Here is a 15,001-nt window from a genome sequence, read left to right on the forward strand (position 1 = left end):
ACAAGACATACATTTTATTATGATGGAGGTGTGTTTAAAGGTGTGGCTTTTCTGCTCACTTGTTAAGGTCACCAAGGATAATCATATATGAATTTAGATGTGAGTAATATTGTACGAGTTAAATGACACCTGGAAGAGGAGACTGCAGAGAAAGCAGCTCCAAAGGAAAAGGAACATGGATGACCACATAGATGTGGGCGAGATCATGGAGGAGGGAGGATTTTAGGTTGCTGGATCTAAAGTAGCAAGGGGGACTTGAGAAGTTAGGATATAAGAGGAGGTACCTACCATGCTGAGAGCTGAGTCTGCAATGTCCTCCCCACACTTGCTCCCCAACCGTTTTGAAGGATATTGAGAATGAGAAGATGTCACTTGGTTGGTGGGGTCAATCAGGAAGGACAGGCCTTTGAAGAATATACCTGCTGGTTCCAGCTAGGCTCTCTGCATCCTGGCCACTCACTTCGATGGAAGAGGCCACACCATGCTCCTGTTGACAGGAGGATGCTGAGCGAACCTCATTGCTCTGCCTTCTGCAAACATGATAGACTGAAATCAGGTGCCAAAGGAAACCCACACCTCTTATATTGCTGCAGCTATTTTGTTGCCTTGACAAAAATATATGTGAACATGTATAAGACTCAACCATCATCTGTCCCTTTATAGTTGGGGCCGCGTCCATTAAGGCCTTGATTCTATTACACTACCGTGTGTTGCCAGGAAGTTATGCTCTTTACTGTTTCTTTTTTTTTTTTTTTTACACTATGAGCACCTTGTGAGCAGAAGGCCTCCTTTTCTAATCTTCAGGTCCCAGGATGTTCCACGGGCTGTAGTGAGTGTGTAATCTTCATGGAGTTAATAACTATGGTTCCATTCTTGTGCCTGCATCCTAGAAGCATGCTGCCACAAGGTTTGAGGTTTTTGTTTTCTTCCTAGTCCTCACTGACTACTTACTACACTGACCTGTCCAGTCACAATGCCTGTCACCAGACAACGTGAAGCAGAGATGCTAGACACTTCTGATGCAAGATGCAGCCTGATGCAAGAGAGCCTACCCTGTGTCTGGACCAAGGCAAGATGGTGTCTCTGGGAAGTAAGGGCTAAGCTTCGAGACCAGTACTCGGTCCTCCTCTGTTGTGGCACTGATTTGAAGGATGTAGAGCTGTTAGGAGCTTAGACTTGGTTGGTGGAAGTAAATCACTTGGGAGATCTCTGATATGGGAGAACATGGGGTGTGGGGCAGAACACAGATATAAGAGCCAACAGGGTGGATGCAATACTCAAGTGCATTAAAATACTTCAAGACCAAAGACGTGGTCAAGGTTGCTGGCATGTGGCACTTTCTGGGTGATATGGAAAGCCAAAAGGAGGGCTTATTGTCCAGTTATTTTGCTATTCTCTCCAGAACTATTTACTTCCAAAATGATTTCATTACAGAACTAGCTACCCACAAGACTGCTCCTCAGACTTCAGGTGTGTTCCAGCTCCATTAATTTAACCTGTTAAATTGAGTTGAATGCTTTTCTTCTTCTCTTTTCCTGTTCTCCTTACTAGAAATAGAATAATGGTTTATTTTTAATTTTTTTAATCTTATCTGGAACTCAATATAAAAATCAAGAGGACACAGCAGAAACCTCCATAGTTAATGGAGGATAGCTAACTGTTTGCAGAACTGCAGGGCTCAGGGCAGTTCCAGAATTCTGTGGAGTTCCAAAGCCAAGAGTTCAGCAGTGAGCCATAGGCTGAGGAGGCCTGTGCTAGTTTTCATATGCCCTTGAATTTTACATTTTACACTAAAGTGATTGTCAGTGGGGTCTTGATTTCATGCCTGTGAACTCATCGAATCTTGAAAGGACTTTTAGTCTTACTGAATTGGAATCATGGCAATATTATATTATTTCTTCAGATTTTATGCCCCGTTCTCCCCATTAGCCAATACCCCAAAGAGAAGCATACCTTCTCTTTATTGTATAGTGCATATCATGGAAAGGAGATCACCATGGCGACCAGGAATTTTGTTATTACATTGAGGGAACACCTGAGAGGGCAGGAAAAATTGTCTGTCTGCAGATTGACCAGCCTACTTTGTGATTGATATTATTAGACGGATCCAGGGAAGTGTGTCACCTGCTCATCGGGGAACTCTAAACCTTCTCTACTGTCTTCAGAGTGTTGAGACCATTGTGGTACTCAGTACTGGATGCTGCACCCATGAGTTTTCCAGAAGACTTGAAAATAAGAGGAAAGAGAAAAGCACCAGGTTTGTCTAGGAGATCCATATAGCTTCATGCCCTTTGCTCCACTGTTGAAGGTTCCACTGTGGAGGAAAAGTTGCAATACATTTATTATTATTATTATTATTATTTTTGAGACAGGGCCTCATTATGAAGTCCTGGCTGTCTTAAAACTCACTGTGCGGTCCAGGCTAGCTTCAAACTTGTGGAGATATCCCTGCCTCTGCTTTCCTAGTGCTGAGATTAAAAGCCTGTGCCAGCATGCTGGGCAAAACTAGCAATATTGTTTCCTTTGTGCAGCTGGGCAGACCAATAAAAGGCTTCCCTGACTTTCAAAGTGAAGTCAGGAGAAGTTTTTGATTCAAGATCCCTGGAAGATTCCTTTTGCTATAAGGACAACGGGCAGTTTGCAGCGTGGGCTCTCTAGCCCTGTTTCTTTGCTTCCTCCTGTGTCAGTGGGTGGGTGGGTGGGAACCATTCCTTAGCTATGGAAAAAGGTAGGATGAGTGAGACATACCTTAACATCAAAGACCTCCCAAGTAGCCTGTAAAATTCATACCTTGTTCTGAGATAGAAGTGTCTAACTGGAAAGGAGAAATAAACTTTGAGGGATCAGTGTCAGTTTGATAAGTGAACAGTAAAAAGAAAGAATGTGAGTGCAGAGGTGGAAGATCTCAGGGTCTGTTCTGAGGTAGTGGGGGGAGGTGCAAGATTCATAAGCATGTTGATGGCAGAAGCCGAGGAGAGCAAATCACAAGGCCTCATGGCCTTACTAAGGTTTTCTGTCTCTGTCTTACCGGCACTGAGAGTTTATTGAAGAATTCTAAACAAGGGAATGACACAGGCCTTTAATTATATTAGAAAGACCCGTTTGGCATTAATATAGAGCAGAGGTTGGCAAGCGATGGCTCCTGTTTTTCTAAATAAATTGTATTAGATTACAGCCACGTTGATTCAATTACACACCATCTACGGCTTCTTTTGCACTACAATAGCAGATTTGTGTAGTTGTAACAGAGACTCTTGGCCACAAAGCCTAAAATATTTACCATCTGGCTCTTTGCAGACAGTTTGCCAAGCCTGGTAAGGAGGCTAGATTCGAGGAGTCCGGGGACGGGGAGAGGAGGCTAGGCTAGGAAGCTACTGCAAAGCTGTAGTCGATACAACAAGAGCCTAAAGTGGGCAGGGATGTAGCCCAGGAGAGGGACCAGTTCAGAAGAGGAGGGAACCAATAAGGCACAGTGACTCATCAGCTGTGGAGGTGAATGCAAAGAGGATTCTAGGACAACTTCCCGTTCCAGCTTGGGCAAATGGGCTGGTGATGAGGCCAAGGGAAGAGCAGGTTTGAATTAAAAAAAAAAAAAAAAAAAAAAAAAAAAAAAGAAAAGAAAAGAAAAAGATGGCTCCCATTTGGACAAGTGCCGGAGGGATGTTCGACTGGGAGGGGCAAGATGGAGATTTGGGTCAGGAGCTTAAGGGTGTGATCTGTTTAGGACATACAGATTTGAGAGTTGTCATGCAGAGGCCCCAGTTCCCAGGGAGAGTCTACAGAGGGAGCGAGGAGATGACAGGTGTTGGCACACGTAGACATGCCAGCGTTTCGGTAGAAATAGTAGAGGGAAGCTGAAAAGCTATGGTGATAGAGATCCCAGAGACAGGCACAGAAACAGTATGTACAGCACAAACGAGGAGAGGCAAGGTGCAATTAACTACTGACCTTCCATAAGGAGAATGAGGGCAAGGAGAAGTTTGAAGTGGGACGGTGAAAGGGGTAGAAGGAACAAGATGTGCTGCTAGGAAGACACAACCTTCTTTACTGCCTGTGGGTTAGATGCGAGGGATTATCTTAAGTGCTTGACATTTATGAGTTCATATCATACGTACAAAGTATCTATCCATCTATCTATCTACCTATCTATATGTAGATGGTATTTTACTCTATAATCCTGTTTGGCCTGGAAAGTACTATCTAGACCAGGCTGGCCGTGTCTTCACAGAGATCTGCCAAAGCCTTTTTTTTTTTTTTTTTTTTTTTTTGGCAGTCTCACCGTAGTCCAGGCTGGCTTCAGACTTGCTCTGCTAACTTTGAACTTCTGAACCTTCTACCCCCTCCCCCTCCTGAGCACTAGAAGTATCAACATATGCCACTCTACCCAGAACACTGATGTTCTCATGAGCTCTAGACACTTTATGTATGTTTGCTTCTTAAAAGTAATTCCTTAGTGTTGGCAAGGTGGCAAGTGAGGGAAGGCACTAGGCCACTGGACACACAAGCCTAGTAACCTGAATTCTATCCCTAGGATCCCACAAAAAGATAAATGGAGAGACTTGGTTCCATCAAGTTGTCCTCTGCCTTCCACTTGTGCCCGTGGTACGTGCGCTTCCCGACCCTGCACATACACAGAAAATATATAAGCACAAAATCATCTTTTTAAGAGAAACAGTGCAAAGCCCTTGCAAAGACCCCAGGCCCCACAAGGCTGAATTTCACTCATTTCAAGGCCTTCTTAGAAGCTTCCTGAATACCTTTACAAGTGGCACAAGAAAGCAGGCCTGTTCCTTTTCAGGAATAGTTCTTCTGGGAATCTGATATTCCGTCTCCTGTCTCCTGGCTTACCTTGTCTCTCTTGCATAATGGTTCATAGCTTTCTTGAAGGCTGTGAGTCTCTAAGTCAATGTTTTTACAACCTTTCTAGAGACAAGGAAAGTGTGCTTTAGCAGTAGTGTCACTGCTGTGACCCTCCCAGGGGAGCATGCGGCCTCCTTATGGCTGATCTGGGTTATATATCTGAACTAAGTTCAAGTGAGGTCATGCTGAGGCCAAGTTGCCGGTGCTGGCCTCCTCGCCTCCTGGTGCTCAGGCTTTTAAGTTCTTTTCTCCCTGTTTGAGCAAAACAGTTTGTTTTGTTTTCTGGAAGGGTCCTGACTGTGCTGTCATGGCTCTTAACACAGGATTGCAGGGCAGGGAGGGAAGTGAAGACACACTGGAATTGATCTCCAGGCTTCTGAAGGGCTTCAGGGTCTCTTAGTCCCGATCTTGTGATGGAGCAGCACTGCGCTACCAGATGCTGCCAGGCTGTGTGACCCTGGGTAGTTACTGAACCTTACTGGGACTACCCAATAGATAAAATAGTCTTAGAGCAGCAGTTTTCAATGTTCCTAATGCTGCGACCCTTTACTACAGCTCCTCATGTGGTGGTGACCCCCAACCGTAAAGTTATTTTCGTTGTTGCTTGGTAACTATGATTTTGCTACGTTATGAATTGTAGTGTAACTAACTGTGTCTGGTGGTCTTAGACAGCCAGACTGAGATGACAGGTTGAGAACCACTGTCTTGGAGGAATGCTAAGGCAAACAGAAAGGTACAGGCATACAGTGATAAAAATTTTTGTTTTCAATTTTTTAGGCCTCCAAACATACCCAGTGCTGCTCAGTGACTGTTACCACAGGAGCCTGAGGAACATGTGCACAAGAGTCCTTTGTGTGTACATTTGTTGGATGAATGAACATACATGTGGTTTGGTTTCTTCTGTTAAAGGAGACAACGTCAGGACCTGCTCCATAGTGTTGTTGTGAGTTTTAGAAGGTTACCATGGTTTTAGAAAATACCTGACACGGAATGAGTGAGCCCCGGCTCGTTATTGTTAAGAATGGGGGATTTTCATTTTGATTGATTGCTTTCCCACCCGTTCTGAAACTGCACATAGTGAATGCTCAAGAAACAGGCTTCCAGTGACTGTCAGGGAATTAAAAAAAAAATATAGAGCAAAACTAGCAAACAAACACTGGAGTCAACGCCTTCCTCAGACTTAGGTCCTAGTACCATTAACTACGTGATAGGTGCATCGCAAGGCATGTTGGGTAGATTCTATCAGATCTTTGGTACCCTGTACTGCACACATTTCTCTTTACTGGCCTTTAGTTGTGGGGAAAGCAGAGGTTTCCTTAGAATGCAGACTTTTAGAACATGGCTCCAGCTGAGTGGGAGAGTCAGAGTATTTGCTGAGTGCTATTGGAGGTTTACTGTAGCAGTAACTGATATCCAGGGAATACCTGCCTGTAAGAATTAAGTGTTTCTGGTGTTCCAGGTTGCCTGGACAGCCCCTCTTTGTTAGAGCTCTGAGGGAGGGAGCGGTGGCTCCCATTGTTGTGTCTGTACCTTCAGGGTTCCTTGTCTCATTTGGCAGGAGGCATGCATTATGGGTAATAGTGGCCCATCTCTCTCCAAAATTTTAAGGGCTTCAGAGGCAATCTGCATAACCTCCATTTCCCTGGACATTGATCCATCTCCGTAGCACGCTGTGTAAGAAAGTGGTTGTGCTATACTGCACGTATGCAAGGCTAATAAGACACTCCATCTTCTTGAGTCCAGCTAAAGCAGCGATTGCTTCTCAACAAGGAACTGGAAAGCAGAATGTGTTTACTGGAAGGCAAGGAAGAGAGAAAGCCCAGGACTTAGGGTCAGTCTGACCAGGGCTTAGATTCCATCACTTACCAGCTGCGGCTTTGTGCAAATCTCTTAACTTCTTTAGACTTCATGGATCTTGAAAACTTCAAGACAGGGATAGCAGTAGGGCTATGTGTGAAGTTGAAAGGTAACATACAGGGATTTTTAGCAAAGAGCCTGGCACAGGAAGATGCACAGTGAGTGCCAGATGCTAGGGTTTATGTAAGCAAGTAAACAGTTTTAGTCTAGTCTCTAGTTCCTGGTCTGCAAACGTTTTCTATAAAGGGCCATATTGAGAATAGTTTAGATTTTGTGGGCCTAGATTCCCTGTTGCAGTGATTCAGTTTGGCCACATGAAAGTGTGCGTAGACCATACTTAAACCGAGGCATGGGGATGTTCCAGGAAGATGTTATTTATAAAACCAGGCTGTTGGCAGGATTTGTCCCCTGGGCCATTGCATGCTCACACGAGGAAAGTGTCTTACAATGTCCACAGGCTCTAACTGCCAGTGAGTTTTTCCTCTGTTGTTTTTATGGTGGATAGTGAGCCACGGCTTAGAAGTCTGGGTCCCATTTGTCTCTGGACTCAGGCTTGACTGGACATGTCTACAGAGACTATTTTGTCCACACAGTGAAGGTTCATATAAAAAGAAGAAGAATGGGATGCTCTTCAGCTCAGGTAAAGATGGGGAAAGGAGAAAAGCGGCTTCGACTTGCTTGTTTCTGCGATGCTAGGACTATTTCTACCTGGCTTGTCTACAGGAGTTTGATTCCTCCACCATCCCCTTCACCCTCTCTTGCCTCAGCAGTGTGTCTCTGGGGATATAGGACTCAGTCTAGACTGAAAGTTCCCACCCAGATTTCTAAACACAGATGCTCATAATGAAGCTTCGCTATTTGTTCCCAAGGCCTCGTGAAGTCATGGTGGTGCCCCTTGAAGAAGACTGACAATTATTTTCTAAGTACGGTATCAGCTAGAAAATACCGCTTTATATACTTTAATGACACTGTGATATACTGTCTCATAGAGTGTTTCCTCTCCTTGAATCTGGGTGGACTTCTGTGATGAATATGATCACAAGAATGTACTAGGAGCATACCCTTTGTGGCAATCAGGAGGGATGTTTTTCAAAAATGTTAGGTCACTCTGGGGTTTATAGTTAGACCTATTGTTGGACCCTCACACCCAACTCGGGAAGGGGGTCGCCGTGAGAGACCACACGAGGCACAATGCACTGATGCAAAAGCAAAGGTTTATTGCTGATGCACCAGGGTCCTACAGCACTCGAGAGGCTAACGACCCCCCAGTGACTGTTACAGGCTAGTTTTAAAGGCTAAAACCACAAAGCAGGTGGGGTTGCTTATCAAGCTAGACCATATGGACATTAGGACATCTGGCATTGGAAGAACTCTTGTGGGGACTTGAGTGTGGGTCCCTAGGGCGGTTACTGGAAACCGTATGGGACCTCTGATATTTGGGAGCTCACATATAGCTATTCTGGGAACTAGGGTGTAACTCCTGAGGCTAGCAGTAGTGAGAACTGAGAGAAGCCTCTGGGTAGGCAGGGCAAACAAGCGTCTTACATTTTATAATTTTACAGTTTCTCACTATAACATACAGCAGAGGTATTGCTCATCCACGCTTATTGCTTCCTTATTCATAGTAGCCAGAGAATGAAACCAGCCTCTCTGTCCATCAACAGAAGACAGAGTAATGAGGTCGTCGCACATGTAAAAGAATTTTAACCAGCTGTAAAGAAAAGAGAAACTACGAAAATTTTAGGAAAAGACATGGATTTGTAAAGAATACTAAGTGAGGTGAACCAAGACCAAGAACACAAATGTCTCTTAGCAGATCTTAACTGTTTGTTTGTACACATGTATGTAAATAAGGGGGTGTGAGGGTGACTCTAGGTTGTAAAAGTAGGTGGGAGATAAAAGGTGCTGAGAAAGAGGAGGGAGGAAGGGTAAAGGGACACTAAACAGGAAAGCAGAAGGTGGGAGGGCACAGTGGGTGGGAGAGGGTGGGGGAGAGAAACAACAACAAACTTTTGTTTGACCCGATGCCCCAATTCTTTGTATGCTAATACAAAATAAATGGATTTTTAAACATTCAAAAGGACTTGTCCTGTTTCCTAAGCCTAGGGCATTAAAGGCAGTATGGTTGCCACCTGCCTTTTTCCTGATTCTCAGGATGTCTTTTGCCTTTGAAATCTCTCTGCTGTGTTGTGAGAACTCCTGTGGAGACACTTTGACTGCTCCAGTTGAGCCCTAGACAATAGTCAGTCAGGTGTGTAAGAGATGGAGCCTACAGCTACTTCCAGCTCTCAGCCTTGGCTTTCAGGCAAGGTTCAAGGCAAGATGAGAAGGACTCAAGTGATCTTTATGCCTTATCTGAATTTCTAGCCTACAGAAAGATGAGAAATTACTGTTTTTTAGGCTGAAAAAATTTTTCTAATTTGTTTTGCAGCATTAAAGACCTAATTAAAACCAAATATTACAACAGTCGGCTGCCTTTGCTGCGTCTATGGAGTTCTAGGGGACTCAAGAGGACTCAAGAGGGAACTCTCTTTGTTCTCTCTTCTGTCATCTGGAGGACACAAACTCTCCAGCTTTTGTATTTAAGGTGGTCACAGTAGATGAAGGAAGGCAGACACTAAGTAAATTACTGTTTATAAATATATAACATATAAATATATAATGAATATATAAATATAAGTGTAAATTACTAAATTATAAATTTATAATAAGAGCTTAATGAGGTCTGTTAGAAATGTGAACAGGAGCCCAGAGAGAACAGTTACTTTTAAATACACAGAGGGGTTTGGAAGGCCTCCATGCGGAGAATGACATTTGGCTGGGCCCTGCAGGAATGCAGGAGTTCACTGTGTAGCCAGTTGAGGAGCAAGACGTCCAGAGAAAGGAAGCATAAACGTCTACAGGTGAGAAGTGTGGGAAGCTGGCAGGTTAGTGTCTTAAAAATAGACTTTGGAGGGAAAGGACCAGCGATGAAAGATAGAACCATGCTGTGATAGCAATTTCATGCTTCTTCTAGGAATGTGACTCTTTAAACGGTTGTTTTATATGTTATTAATGTGTGTATGTGCGGTTAGTGTCTGTGGCCATCCACATACCTCCATGTGTGTGGAGGTCGGTCAGAGGACAACCTAATGGAGCCAGTTCTCTCTGTTCATCTTTGTGTGGGTTCTGGGGATTGAACTCAGGTCATTGGGCTTGTACAGAAAGCCTTTACCTACTGAGAAATCTTGCTGGCCCCAAATGTGAAGCTCTATTATATAAGAAAGAGAAACACCAGAGCATTATTATCAAGAGGCTGCATGAGTTACCTAGATGGGCATTTAGTGTGGGAAAGAAGCAAGGAAAGGAGCTGGAGAGATGGCTCAGAGGTTAAGAGCACTGTCTGCTCTTCCAGAGGTCCAGAGTTCAATTCCCAGCAACCACATGGTTGCTCACAACCATCTATAATAAGATCTGATGCCCTCTTCTGGCCTGCAGGCACACATGGGGGCAGAGTACTGTGTACATAATAAATAAATAAAATCTTAAAAAAAAAAAAATAAAAGAAGCAAGGAGAATTTGAATACAGAAGTCCAGGTTCTAAGTCCACTTGGAGGAAAGGCCTGCCCTGGCACAATGTAGGCCATGATGGAAAAGAGAAAATGCATGGAGGAGATGTATCAGTAGTGGCCATTATGTGGCAAGAGCAAGAATGAATGACTCACTTGTACCCCCGACTTGGGTGTCAGGTGCCACTTGAAGACAGCAACAGGGTGTGGAGAGGGTGACAATCTCATCCAGACCTGTGGTGGGTGAGACTTTCAGGTGGAAAGAGCCCTGAAGCATCTATATGTGGATTACAGGCCCATGGGGACATCAGGGCTGGTGACAGAGCACTAGGAGTTGCCAGTGTGAGGCATCTTTGGTGTGTGGGTGTGTGGGAAGTTACTGAAAGCAGGTGTTGCCAATGCCAATCACACATTATCTGGTGAGTATGGCCATGGCCCAATGAAGGTTTGCTGTGTCTCTATCACCAAGGACACAGTGTATCCATGGACTTCACTGTCCATGATTTGCATTATAAACACCAGTCATTTCTTTATTTTATTAGATATTAAGCTATACATTTAAACATGCTTCTTCAAAATATATTGATTCTATCTTCTTTCTTTTTCTTTCTCCTTTCCTTCCTTTTCTTCTCCTTTCCCCTCCTTCCTTTCTCCTTTTCTTCTTTCCCCTCCCCCTTTCTTCCTCCCTCCCTCTCTCCCTCTTTCCCTCTCTCCCTTCCTCTTGCCCCTACCTCTTTAGTGATCTGAGTCTATGCCTGGTTTATGCAGTGCTGGGGAGTGATTCCCACCCTTTCATGGATGCTAGACAAACGCTCTACTAATTGGGCTACATTCTCAGCCTATCCCAGAGATCCTGACCAGGCTCAGGGTTTATTTTCCTATTCCTCTTCAGGTCCTTTTAAGAGTCACCAAGTTGAGGGAGAAGATACAGGAATGTAGAAGGGTTCAGGAATAGAGCCCAGGGAAGCATCAACATTTAAAGGAGGGCCTGAGAAACCAGAGCCTGGAAAAGAAACTCCAGCAGGAACAGGGCTATGGTGGGCTGAGGGGAGCTCGGGAAGAAGAGCATTCTCAGGCTCTGTGGTGAGGACTGAGGTGAGGCACAGGGGCCTGGGTTGGGCAGGTTGTGGGCACGTCTCATTCATTTAGTTCCCGCTAAACATCTAAGGAAGCAGACTGGGTGAGGGAGGCGATGGCTTCCTCACCTCAAGGGAACCTGACTTGATGCTGTCACACAACAGTTACTTCACAGTGTGGGCCACTGGCCTCTGGAATTTCTGAAGCTTCTATTCTGCTGTTTAAAACTGTCCTGGGTTGGGAGTGGGGGAGGGTAGGTACCCCAGGGACATTCCTCTTCTCCAGAAGTCTTTTTTATAAACATTGGAGGCAGTAGGGAGTCTGCAGAGAGTGGCCTAAGGAGCCAGAGGGAGAGAGAAGAGCAGGGAAAGGGGTGGGTGAGTCTCCTCTGGGCTGGCTGCCAGGCTGAGGGCATAGCTGCTGTTTCTCAAATGAAAGTCCATTCCACTCCAGCCCACTTTCTTGTGATGTTCAGTCCCCTCAGGAAAGGCCATGGAAGCACAGCTGGGTTTTATCTGCATTTCATCTCCATGACAGAACTTTGTATCTTTTCAATAAAACAAAGATGACAAAAAAACGGTCCAACACTGCCTATTTTGCATATATGTGTTTTAGTAATTTTTTTTTTTAAAGCTAGGATGTCAAATCAATGCCAAAGTGTCACTAAAATCAAACACAGAGTTACCTTCTGTACTCTCCCAGTATCCGGGAACAATTAAGCTTAAGCAAACAAAATTGCCAATGGCTTAAAAATGGAAAATAAATCCTTCTCTACCTTGCCTAAGTGCGGCTTGCAGAGAATCCCTGCAGAGAACATTGGAGGTGTGACAATACTTCATGTTCATGTGGCACATCCCTTAGGGGACAGGGCCTTGTGTGCGTGTGTTGAACTTTACAGATGAACGAACGTGCCCAGCCGCCTTCAAGATTGCCCCGAGTAGTCTATAAGTACGTTTGTTTTCCGAGAGGGATGAATTCTGATGAGGAGCAGAAAGTACAATGAAGAAAATGTCAAGACAAATTAAATCAAGGAGTGACATAATCCTCAGGGGACACAGACGTCAGCTGCATTCCCTGTTTCTTGCTCTACCTTGGAAATCTTTCAGAACTCATTGGAAAATAAATATGTATGTGACGGAGGAGTGGGTGGATTCGATACAGCAAGAAACAGGGGATGAGAGGGAAACACGCCCTTGGTTGGATTACTAACCTGATTGAAATTCGTAACGCATCTTCCTCTTTGAGGGATAAAAAGATGCGACACAGAGTTCATCTCTTCTCACGTGAACCATAGCTTCCCGTGTGATAGGCTCTCAATACCTACTTGCCAAACATTCAGTGCACAAATGAAAACAAATGAGCAAATTGCAAATGTGTCCAGCTATAAGCAAGATAAATTATGTCAGGATCAAACCCCCCCACCCCCTGTGTAGGGTTATATAAGATTAAATCGTTGAGCAATTAAAACCAAGCAGAAAGCCTTGTCTTCTTGTGCCAATCTTCAGGTGGGCAGGTTCACACCCACCATTGTATTTCATTCTCTCAGCAGTACTGTGAAGGAAATATTATCATCTCCATTTCATAGCTGAGGAAACTAAAGCTGAGGAATATTAAGCAATTACTCAGAGTAGCGTATTTAAGAAGTAGCAAAACTGACACTCAGGTCTGAGTGTTTGTGGGACCATCCCACTGGCCCCCTCAGGTATTGTGATAGACACCCTCAAGTTGGAGATACAGAGTTCAGTGGGGCCTCTAAGAAGGTTATGTGATTGGCAAACACCAGTAGAATTTCAATTCCATGTTTCACCATAGAATGTGCAGCAAAGAAGGATCCTGAGGTTTCTATAGTTTAAGTGGAGTTTGGTTGGAAGTTTCGAGAGACAGGTGTGGTTTTGGCTATTAATTTTAGATATGTGGATTTCCTGGGCAGACTTGGGTATTTACTCTACTTCAAAAATAGATTTTAGACTACATATGGTAGCTTGCGTCTAATGTCAGTACTTGGGAGGCTGAGACAGAAAGCTGTCAAATTCAAGACCTTCCAGAGTGACATAGTAAGTGTCAAGCACATCTAAGAAAAGACCTTATCTTTTTTTAAAAAATGACTGAGAATTGGAGAGATAGCTCAGCGGTTAAGAACACTTGTTGTTTTTCCAATGGACCTCGGTTCAGTTCTGAGCACCTACACCTGTAACTCCGGGGGGTCTGAAGCACTCTTCTGGCCTTCCTGAGCACCGGTCATGTGGGTGGTCACATATATACACGAAGGCAAAACATTCACACTTATAAAAATAAAAAAATACATCTTTAATAAAACTGCATGCAAATCTGCAGTGACAGTAATGACATTTTAAAGACTGAAATATCTAGAAGCTTGCAGAAGAGTTGCAGGTGTCATGCAAAAGGTTATGTTCTGTTTCCTCCTGAACTACTTGGAAACAAGTTACGTCACTGGTGTCCTGTGACTTCTGAATACTTACATGGATATTTCCTACACACAAAGACATTCTATACAATCCTCAACATTTAGAAATGACCATCTGTATGAGATAATTATCTAATTGTCAAGCCCTTGGAAGTGGTGCCAACTTGTCTCTGCAATGCTTTTTTTATTCCTTCCGAAAAATTTCCAATTCGGAATCATTGTACATAGTGACCATAGCCCTTTGGTTTCTGTAGCGTGGACCAGTTTCCCAATCTTTTATTCTGGTATGATCTGGACACATTTGGAGATTACAGGTCTGCTATTCCACAGAACAGCTCTCAGCTTGAGTCTGTCTTCTGGTGTTTCTCTATGGGTTTGTGCCTCATGGTAGAGATGTCATCATGACAGACAGAGGCAATGCTGGTCCTCTCACTGTGTCCCCTCAGAGGGTGTGGAACTCTGGTCTGTACCACTGGTGATGAGATTCACCAGGAATGCCTCTTAATTAGTATCTTCTAGGCCTCTCTGCGTAAAAGTCCCACTCTGTTGTAATTTCAGAGGGATATGCTTTTAGAGTGTATGCACGTAAATACTCTGCATGCCATTCGCCATGCATAGTTATTTATTGGTATATATTTATGTGTTCTAGATTATTAATGAGCTATAACCTATTGCTTTCAGTGCTTATCATGATGTGTAAGTTGCTCAGACTTAGTCAATTAGTCTCTGCAACCTGGTTTCTGTGTCCTTCTGACATGTCTCCACTGTCCTTTGACTCTTGACTGCTTGGTACAGCAAGATGCTCCAGGCTCATCTTGTCCTTCCTTTGCCCCACCCAGCTCTGGAATCAGCCATGTTTCCAAGGAGCTCTGGTTCTTTTTAGTATGGAATGTCACTTGAAAGCCAAGATTTAGGTGCTAGGAGGGGTGTGGTGACACAACCGTTTGCTATCCGAGCACTTGTGAGGGGCAGGCAGGAGGATTTGAAATGCAGGATTAGAGTGACATGAGACTCGGTTTTAAAGCAAAACAGTTAGGGGGCTAGATGTACCCCTTGCTGGCGTGTCACTGTTTTCTGTTCCCTTGTGGGGACAGGGTCAGGAAATATACATATGAGCATGCTTTTATTTACATTTTTGCTTTTCTTTGCATACATGTATAATAGTTTACTATTACATATTATGTAATATCTATAATTAGTATGTATAACATATTATATGACATATCATATAGTA

The sequence above is a fragment of the Acomys russatus genome, chromosome 2, assembly GCF_903995435.1.
Source record: "Acomys russatus chromosome 2, mAcoRus1.1, whole genome shotgun sequence".
Lineage (NCBI taxonomy): Eukaryota > Metazoa > Chordata > Mammalia > Rodentia > Muridae > Acomys > Acomys russatus.